The sequence below is a fragment of the Micropterus dolomieu genome, linkage group LG21 (assembly GCF_021292245.1).
Source record: "Micropterus dolomieu isolate WLL.071019.BEF.003 ecotype Adirondacks linkage group LG21, ASM2129224v1, whole genome shotgun sequence".
Lineage (NCBI taxonomy): Eukaryota > Metazoa > Chordata > Actinopteri > Centrarchiformes > Centrarchidae > Micropterus > Micropterus dolomieu.
Window position 1 is genome coordinate 25,693,608 of NC_060170.1, and position 10,442 is coordinate 25,704,049.

Here is a 10,442-nt window from a genome sequence, read left to right on the forward strand (position 1 = left end):
CTATGTTCTGGGAAATGTGTATTTTATTCAGATATTTAAACAGGTCTCTGTGGTTTTGATTTTATTTCTATGTCATACGTCTTGCTAGTATAATTAGAGACCTGATACAAAAGGCCAAAATAATTTTATTTCTACATATCTCCAACTAAACAGCAAAGCTTTTAATACAACCAAGACAACTGAGATGAGCCCCACTTCTCTAACTGGTCACTTAATGAACTTCCTTTTGAATTTATTTGTCATGTTCAAATTGATCTGGACTGCTATAGCTATGAACACATCCTGTGGGAACAATGTCTCTGTGTTATTAATGGGTATAAAATGAGTTGTAGTTATTAATACAGTGGAGTCTGTGATGGGGTGCTCCGTTCACCGTGACAGCTGCCCCAGGAGACCACATGGCAGTAAGAGGTACTTGTCAACAGTAGGTTAGAGACAAAAGGCATGCGTCTTCCCGGTCGGCAGGGGACAGTGTGTGGGATCAGAGGGCGTGATATCCTGTCCAATACTCCCGCTGAGGATCCAGAAAACCCCAACTCCCTGCACCTGTCACGCACCGCAGGGAGGTGGTTTGACGGTGTCACACTCTTAACACAAGAGAACGCCCCTCTCCTGAGGTGTACGTGTACAGTAATCATCATGGCTTCCGTATCAGATCTATAATCAGTCGTTCAACCTGACAGAAGCACTGTGTTTTTGCCTGTATGTTGCATTGTGTTGAAGCTGAAGAGATTGGGTGCTTGGGGTTTTGGAAGGGTAATTGCCTCACAAAGTGAACTGAGTCATGAGGAAATGAGCATCCTCAGAGAAAAATCTGTCTTACAAAGTAACTCATATACACAACAACTAGAGCCTGCTGGTGAAGCATTACTTATTCCCTCTCAACTTCCTCTGCTATTCATTTTCCAGTCTGTTCAACTTACAGTGTGTGGGTGCCGCTAACTCACCCAGCCGCATGTGTAACCTGCTCAGCAGTAGCTAAATGTTACTCTGGGGATATAGCTTCATAAGAGCAATACCATGCATCACAGAGACCACATTTAAATACCAAATATTGCCCATTCGTTTCTCCCTCTCCAATTGTGGAGGTGTGCACAGCACTGTGTTTAGCACAGGCCAGGGGGATTTGAGCAGGCAAACAGATGGGACCTGAGAAAAGGTATGGATAAGGTACAAATGCAGGAATGGGAATCCCCCTGGGAGCACCCTCCTCATTCTGGCACCCACTTTCATGGTGTGTTTAGTGCCCTACTCTGTATGAATTATGAACAGACTCAGAGACTGATTGTGTAAAGCTCGGAATACAAAGTGTGTTAAGTTCTATGTGGTAACATTGAGAGTAGTTAGCATTTCTCTGTGCATCAGCTTGTTATAGTATGTTTTCCAAAAGAAAGTTACCCTGTAATGCTGTTCTTTTAAATTGAGTCAAACTGTATGTCAATGTTGCGTGAAGTTATTTTATCTCCTTTATTAAAAATGCTACTTAATTCAAAAAACATTAAAGAATGATATTCTACCTCCACATCTCTTGAGAAATACTACACTAGGTGTATGGCAGTGCAGCAATCACAGCAATCAGCACTCTTATTTCAGGATTTCTCTGGACTGCACAGCACTGACAAAACACATGTAGGAGCAGAGCCGACAAATCTGGATACAAGATGGGCACTCTGACCTTCCCCTGGCACGCCGCCCACAGCCTGCAAACCCACTCAACATGACGGGTATCTGTGCGTCTCTGCTGAAATCATGGCAGGCATAATTGCGCCTCCTGTCCAAGTGCGAGGAAGATATTCTTAAGGACCTTTTCTCTGTGCATCTGTGAGACACGACAGAACACGAGTACTCATCCTCATCTATGGATCAGACCCCAAAGGTCCCTTGCTTTAGTCGAAAATGTAATGAGACATTGTTAACTCAATTTTCACAATGTTCAGAGGAAATGAAAAAGGCATTTCTGTGGGACTACAGAACATCACTACCCTTTAATACTCTTGTGGAGACTGATGTGGGTGAACAAATTTGACTTTCACTTTGCATTGTTATACTAATGTAACAAACACACACATATAGATAGATAGATAGATAGATAGATAGATAGATAGATGTGTGTGTGTGTGTGTGCGTGTATGTGTGTGTGTGTGTGTGTGTGTGTGTGTGTGTGTGTGCGTGTGTGTGTGTGTGTGTGTGTGTGTGCGCGCGTGTGTGTGTGTGAATAGGTCCTTTTGTATCTAACAAAGATGGAGACAGACATACAGCCCTGCCCCTCTGCCTCTGTTATCTCTGTCTGGTGGTGTTAAAGGGGTGCTTACCACAACCATAGGTCGATATACGTAGATGCCATTGACATTTACACAGCATTCTCTGCATGCACACAAACTCACACACACAAAGAATCACAATGTTAATCTGTGTCACAATGCCCTCTGAAAAGATTGGGCACCCTTCAAAACACCCCTGCTACAAAGGACAGTTCATGGCACCATCACATGTTGTCAAGGCTGAGGTCATGGTGAACCATGTCACTGTAAGCGCAGGAAACAAATGAGGTGGGTCTATTATGCCAACTCCTGGTTACATGGATACATTTAGGGACACAGCGGCTGTCTGCTTGGAATGAATCAACTCGTCCTGGATGGCTTGCAGAGAGGGTGAGAGAGAAAAGGTCTTAGATTTACCCCCATGTCCTCCTCTTCCCCCACTTCTAACTGAGCACATGTCCATCAACTACCAGAACATCTCCATTTAGCGCTAATGAGAGTCTCACTTGCAAGTACACACAGGGGTATGAGTGACCCTTCGCAACGGACATCAACACCCACTAGCTATGATGTTTGGCTCTCATCCACTACAGCCTGATTCTTAAAACACAAGAGATGTAGTGAAAAATGTGAACATGGAGAAGAGAGGAAGTAGAGAGCTGCTGCACACAATAAAGACTTGTGTTATTCTGCATACATATATTTTCTCTCTACTGGTGCACTTTAGATTAAGAGACAGAGACCCTTGCTTCTTCTTTGGGCACATCACATGGTGTATGCATGTGAATTGCTTGAGGAGGCAGCTGCTGGTTTGAAGCTGCTTCTCTGTCAATCTCTTTCACACATGATGTCTGGACAGTGATGTAAAGCAGCGGGCCCGGGGCCACAAGAGAAACACATAATTGCTGTTCTGTTACAACCTCCATTGCTGCTTCTGTGTTTAAAATCTGAAGACTTTTACATCTGTATGTTTCTCCTTTATTTACAGAGTACAACTGCCCACGCAGACCAAGTGTGTATGCCCAATGGGACTACAGTAGGAGCAGGCACGGGGTGCAAGGGAATGTTGTTTTCCAGCTGAGAGACAGACTTACTGCGACTGACGAGGGGAGGGATTTAAAAGTCACAGTCTCCTTGGTAACAACATGCTTTCTCCAAAGCCCAATCTCAACTATTTAAATCGCTTTAATCAGTGAAATTATCAACACAATTACATAAACAGCGCAAACATGTGAATAAGCAGTTCATTTCTTTTTATTCCTGCCAGAATGAAGGATTGCATGTTGGTGAATGATTGGCACTGATGAACAACACAAAGCCACATGTGGCTATGGCACATTAAGCAAGTATTTGGTAGTATTAAGTTATTATTATAGGTTTCACTTTTCAGCAATAGTGCGAGTTCTCACTTTTAAGTTTTTGGAAATATGAATAAAGGGATACAAAAAAAGACTTTTTAACAGAGGCCCTTTTTCAGCTTTTCATTGCACAATAGTTACAACTTCTTATTTCTTCACATCACCCTTCCAAGAAATGTCACAGTGTATCTTTTTAAAAGGTGCCTCATACCTCTAAATCAATTGTATATTAAAGCATTGTTTTATTATATTGACTTGAACATTTAGAAAGTAGCCACCATGATGAAAATATTAAACACTTGGCAGGTGAACAGCCCAAACGGTAAAGAGTATTTCCAAGCTGAGGTAGAACACCTCATTACAATCATCTACCCACCCCCTGTCCTTCCTCAGTACTAAACAACTAAATTGATACCACCAGAAAGCATGCACTTCACCGCTGACACTGTGAGGGGGATTTGGTCCTGTGGGGATATAAATACCTGCCGAATCATGAAATGCCTACCACTGAGAGATGGAGGAGAGGCCAATCAGGTGAATAATGGCCATAGTTTTTACACCGTGGCCGCCAGTACTGGTTGCCATCAGTAGTAATGTCCACCTTGAAAACCCGTAAGTGTGCTGTTTGATCAATGCTGTCTGATGGGAAGGGAAATCAAGCCCATAAACGGGCCCTTGGATGCTAAAAGGGGAGTGAGACCTGAGGGACCGAGCATTGAAATGTATGGTGAGAGGAATATTGACGGCTGAGTTCCGAGAAGTAGAAGTGTTTGACCCTACAGCACTTTCCGCTATGGTAATTTTCATGTGCTGTGTGCATGTATGTTTTATGTGCTGGCAAATATATGTGCACAGGTGATGTGCTATATACATGTAGTTAAGATAAAGAATCTGTCCAGCTGCAACACGGTGCTGAGAGACAGTTATGACCTTCCTGCATGTCTCTTAGATCATGGTTCTATGGTTGAAAAGTTCATCTCTTCAAATGCAGAAAAAACTGTAGCCTCTTGAAGCAGACAACAAGAGCAGAAGAAAGGCAGAGGAAAAAAAGAAATAAGTAGCAGCAAAGTTTCTCTTCTCAGCCAAGAAGAAGGCATGTTTCTGTGTCACTGTTTTCCCTTTTCATGGCAAAGGGAGGAGAGCCAAGGTCGAGCGTGTCAGTGTGAGTCAAGCCTGAAAGTGTGAAGACTCCAATTAGACATAGCCTCGGGTCTGACTCCAAAAGAAAAGGATAACACACACCCCTCCGTGAAAATGTGCCAAACAACGCATAGTGCAAACACATAGACAAACACTAACACACACATACACACCACATGTCTTCATGTCCCTGTTTCACATGAAATGCATGTTGATACCACAGCTGTTTGCACCCCATCCATCATCTCTAGCAGGCAACAGGCAGAATTATTAACAAGCAAAATCTGTCATGCCCTATTAGCGCAATAAGGAACCTGCTAAGGCAAGTAAACAATTTATTAATGTATAACTGATGTATCTAATTACCGTGTGTTTGAAAAAGACCAAATATTTATGATTTCACAGTCTATTTGCACTTAATTGAACATGTTGCTTGTAAAAAAAAATATCACAGCATTGATTAGCTAATGAGTACTGCGATTTAAAAAGTTTAGGGTTGGATTTTTATTACTCTGAACTTCTTTGTGAGGATATGACATTATCATTGATTAATTGATTTTTTGAGGTAGTGAGCTCTAAAAGTTTAAAAAAATAGATCACAAATTATTTTCACTTCAGTGACCATAAATTTTATTCAATATAAACCCAGTAGGAGTATAGAATATGCTTGTATAGATTTTCTTCTTTGATCATTTACTTGAATGCTTTCATTTGCATAATATTGTCTTTTAAATTGTGTTTTTGTGTTTTACGCTGTATCATATTTCAATATTTTAATACATTATGTAAAGCACTTTAAAAGTAAAATAAAGTAAAATGTGTCATAAATAAAGCTGCCTTAAAATGGCTAGACAAAGCAGGAATTTGTGTTTGAGTGAGATAGTGCTTGCTATTGTTAAATGGAGCTGTCCCTGAGCGCTGTAGGAAGCTTTTCCACACATTTAAATCAAACATTACCACATTAGAAAGACTTTCATGATGCCAATAATCATGGATCATATTATGGCTATTTGAAGGGATCCTGATCTTATGTTGGAAACCAGTGACCTTCACCAACTGATTAAGTCGTTACTTCTCTGCTGGTTTGCCAGTTGTGAACGATCCGACTCTTTTGAACTAGTAGCCTGACTAACAAAGGGATGAAAATGCATCGGCTTCTCAATACCCAAACTCAAAACATTATTTGATAACTGGGGCCTCGTGAACCCAACTCACCAAATCACTGGATAATTGGGAGCACACTGCAGCAACTTATTTTGCAAGGAGAATAAATGCTGTAGACAATAAAATGAATGGCTGTCACCCAGTTTGAATAGTTTTCCTTCACTTATAACAAAGAACCACTCAAAAGCTCAGCTCAGTTGAGATTAACTTCACCCAGAATAAACCATGTCTCCTGAAAATTATGTTCATGTACTACTACTTTTTTGTGAACATATCTAGGAACTTGTTCTTACTGAACATATTAGCAAAGCCTTCACTGTCATCATATTCAATTTGTTTTTCCCACAATATCCGCCTAAGGCAACTAAAGCATGATAGACATTTTAATGGTTACAGTAAGGCAACTAAAAACACTTGATTAAGGTAGGGGAAATATTCAGGTGTTTAATACTGAAAAAGTAAAAGCTGAAGTAAAGCACCAGATACGACATGTTTACTTTTTCAATATTTAACCAAAACCCTAAACTTTAACATTGACCAAAGCGTTTTAAAAGCCTAAATTTAGCAACCTAACAACACACAATTCCCAGTCAATGGTGTCAAAGCCCTGCAGTTAGAACACTTGTCATTCATCCTGACCACCTCTCTGCAATTTGCACAACAAAAACATATATAGCGTAGCACTTATAAAGGCATGAAATACTCCAGTGTGCAGAAAATGCAACAAGAGAATGCTGTTTTTGTGTGTTTTGGATTAGAAAGAGAGCAGAGATGAAACTGTATATCAGTATCATAGTCTGTATAAAAATACAGACAGTGAAAACACACTTTTACACAAATGCTGAGCAGATGTCCAGTGTACAGTGTGGATTTAATGAGCCATGAATGATATGGGAGGCCTGTCCCTATCTGTTCAGAGATAGGTTGTGCTTGGGACACATCTGGTACCTGCCCCCCTCCCAACTGCACCTGTGCTTTAGATGCTCAGGGACAGTTGTGAAGCAAACTACAATTATAACCTCAACCTTGCCATTTGTACTCATCTGAAATTCATCCATAGCACAGAAGGCCTGTAAGCAAAGTAGACCAAGACCTCATTTACTGTACACATGGTATTACAATGCTGTATAATTTTCAGGATAAATAAACTCTCAAAGGAATAGTTTGGGAACATTATTCATGTTCATTTTGGGAAATACGATTTAAAAAAATTTTTTTTTGGCAATTTATCAATACCACTTTCATGTCTGTGCTAAGAATTAAGATAGTAGTGTGGATATAGTCCAAGCGAAGTTAATCACCTCCTTGCTCTATGTTTTAGTTTAAAAACGAAACAATCTCTGTCCACAACCGCATTGTAGCTGTGCTTCAGAATATATTTCCATCTGTAATAAAATGATGCACATTATCTGACCATTCACATACACTGAGCATTTGTGTCCCTGTAAACAGAAGGCGGATTGTCTACTCCACAGTTGCAGAAGAAAGTACCACTAGAGACGAACGAAGAATGCAATGGCGAAGAACCACACCAGATATTTTCTTTGCATGGACCGACAATGAGGTGGAACTATTACTGTAACATGGGACAACAAAGCGACTGTTGCGGCGGAAAACAAACTGGGAGTCGTTGCAAAGCAAATATAGGAACATGCACAATACAAGTGAATGAGTATTATTTGCACAGTACAAAATATTTTAATAATTTACCAAAACAAAAACACTGTCAGTAGCATTGTGTTTTTACTTTGCATGACTGATAAGACAGTATAGCAGCAAAACTAAACCAACAACAATGCAGCCATAGCTAGCTTTCTGGTATTGCCAAGCAAACACAACATGTGATCATGTCACTAGCAATGAATAAAAGCACAAGCAGCATGCACCAGATACCTAACTTAGGCTCCAGCATAATGGCGAGTCAGTCTGGTGAATAGTCTCCAGACATTTGGTCTCAGTCCAAAAACAACCACACAAAGTCTTAGAATTTAGTAGGGACATGTCCCTACCTGCAACTACTGAATTGCCATAGCAATTATTTGGATCATTGATTGACAACCGCTCTTGTCTGTCAGTGTCTAGTCAATGTATCTGGTACAGAAACGGTTAACACCTCTTGTTCTCTACTACAAGTCCAATTTGTTTTTAAGTTATGAAAGATTATGTCCTCCCCCTCATATGCCTGACAGTGGTTTGGTCTGCTGCCTATCTTTTGAACTAAAAGTACCTTAGCAACTTTATTTCTAAACAATATAAACAAATATAGTGAGTTGTTCTGACCATCAAGGGTAAAAGTGAGAAATACAAATATACATTCAACTATAGTGCGGGCTAATATTATATTGTAGGCTAATTTATTTCCCTGCATGCTACTCAAAGTAATCTTAGTCAGCATTTCTCTCTCCTCTCACACAGTGCGCATGCAAGCAGGAATGAGAGTGAGTTACAATGGTTACAGGGACGCTGTGAGACACAGAAGAACAAGGTGCCATGGTTATAAATTGTGCTGTTAAAATAAGTCAGAAATAATTAAGATGGTGCTGGATAAGGATGTACCCAAATTCAATTATTTTAGTCGGAAAGCACAAATAATGCAATGTTTCTTCTACTCAAAGTTTGTTATTATTATGGGGGAAAAGTCAGCTTGTGATAAACAGTGTTAGAATGGAATTAAAGAAAGGCGTTAAATCAGCTGCCGGTGTGTCTATTCACCTGTCTGTCTGTCTGAAGCTGCCTGGTGTGTCCAAGTACTCCAGAGAGCTTCACTGGCCGATAAGCAGAGAGATGCGTGCAGTCTCACCTGGGCCTTATGGTTTATGAACAGTAGCTACAACTACACACAATAATGATACAATAATACACAAAAAATTAAGGATGACATCCTCATGGATATTTTTTAGCATTATCATAACTGGCATAGTTAAAAAAAACAACAAAAAAACAAAAAACTTAATGAATCACTGATTATGCACCATCCGCCAAGCATTCTCAGTGACGCAAATCTAACGCACCCAAGTTGCGTGACCATTGCGTGTAGATGTCATATTCAGGGATGATTAGCAACAATGCAGACAATTGGGTCTGAGTGATAGAATGGACAGTGTCATGAATGGGATAGCTTTAGGTGGACAAATAGTTGTTATAGAAGCTGTTACAATCCAGCAGTTGCCAATCTCACTTGTGGATACCAACTGCCATAAAACTGAAATGATGCCAATCAAACAGTTAAAGTGTGACTTCATCACACTTCGTCTTTCCTTGAAAAGACTATGGTTCATTCCCACAGTTTTGTAAGACCTAATTTACACTATTTCATACACTTTTTTTTAGTGGAGCTAAAAATAAGCAAATATGTAAAGTGAAGTAAACACGTGTTGGAATAACATGCTTGAAAAGTATCATGTTGTGGGGATCAGCCCAAACATCAACAATCAAGGTTAACTATCTCTCAGTGTCCCAGTGGAAACTAGTTAGCCTAGCTGTGCTTAACTGTAGAAATTCACAAATGCTGAATGCTGTTCTGAGGCAGATGTCTTACATTTTTAGTGGAACATAACCAATGCTGTGTGGGCTGATTAGAAAACAGTTTTATATCAAACATGTTTCATATTAACGACTTCAAATCTTGTAGTGTGAAAGGAACAGTGATGGAATATTGGTCAGAAACCTGCAAAGGAGTCGTGGTTTCGGGGTCCTGCCCATACAGTACACCTAGCCAACTCAATCAAATCAACTGCTCAGTCATGACATGAAACCATCATTTTACAGGATCAAATAGCTAATTAAAACCAAACTTCCCAGAAAAACTATATTGCAGCCAGCCACCAGGAGACGATCAAGATTTTTGGCTTCACTTTTGAGGAGCTGTCATGTTGTCCATCTTCATACAGTCTATGTCCGCAATAGCCAATGAGAAGAAGCTGAAAAGGAAGCGTCACATACCGGATGTTGTGTACTTGTGTAGATTAAAAATCTTTATTTCCAACTCACCTCCAACACGTGCTGCAAAATGTATAAATGATTGTAAGCGATGCTGCTTCTTTTTTAACAGTTATATTTTTTTGCTCTGTTTTTTTTATTTTTTCAGTGCAAATCATGGAACACACAAGTGCAACCAGCGGATTACAACAGTCTGCCTCCATGCTTGTTTGTTTTTTGTCACGATTGATCATACGAGTTTCAGTACTATATACTAAGTTTGTGGTCTTGTGTCTTGACTGAATCGTTTTGCGTGTGCGTTAAATCGACAAGTACACATGGTCAAGAGCCGTTGGATTCAGTTTTTAAGACACTGGTGAGCCTCTTGGCATCATTCATTCATTCATTCAAACCTTTATTTATCCAGGATAAAACAACTCCTTGAGATTAAAAATCTCTTTTACAAGAGTGTCTTGGCAAGTTCAATTCAATTCAATTCAATTTTATTTATATAGCGCCAAATCACAACAACAGTTATCTCACAGCGCTTTTCATAAAAGAGCAGGTCTAGACCGTACTCTGTGATGATATTTACAGAAGC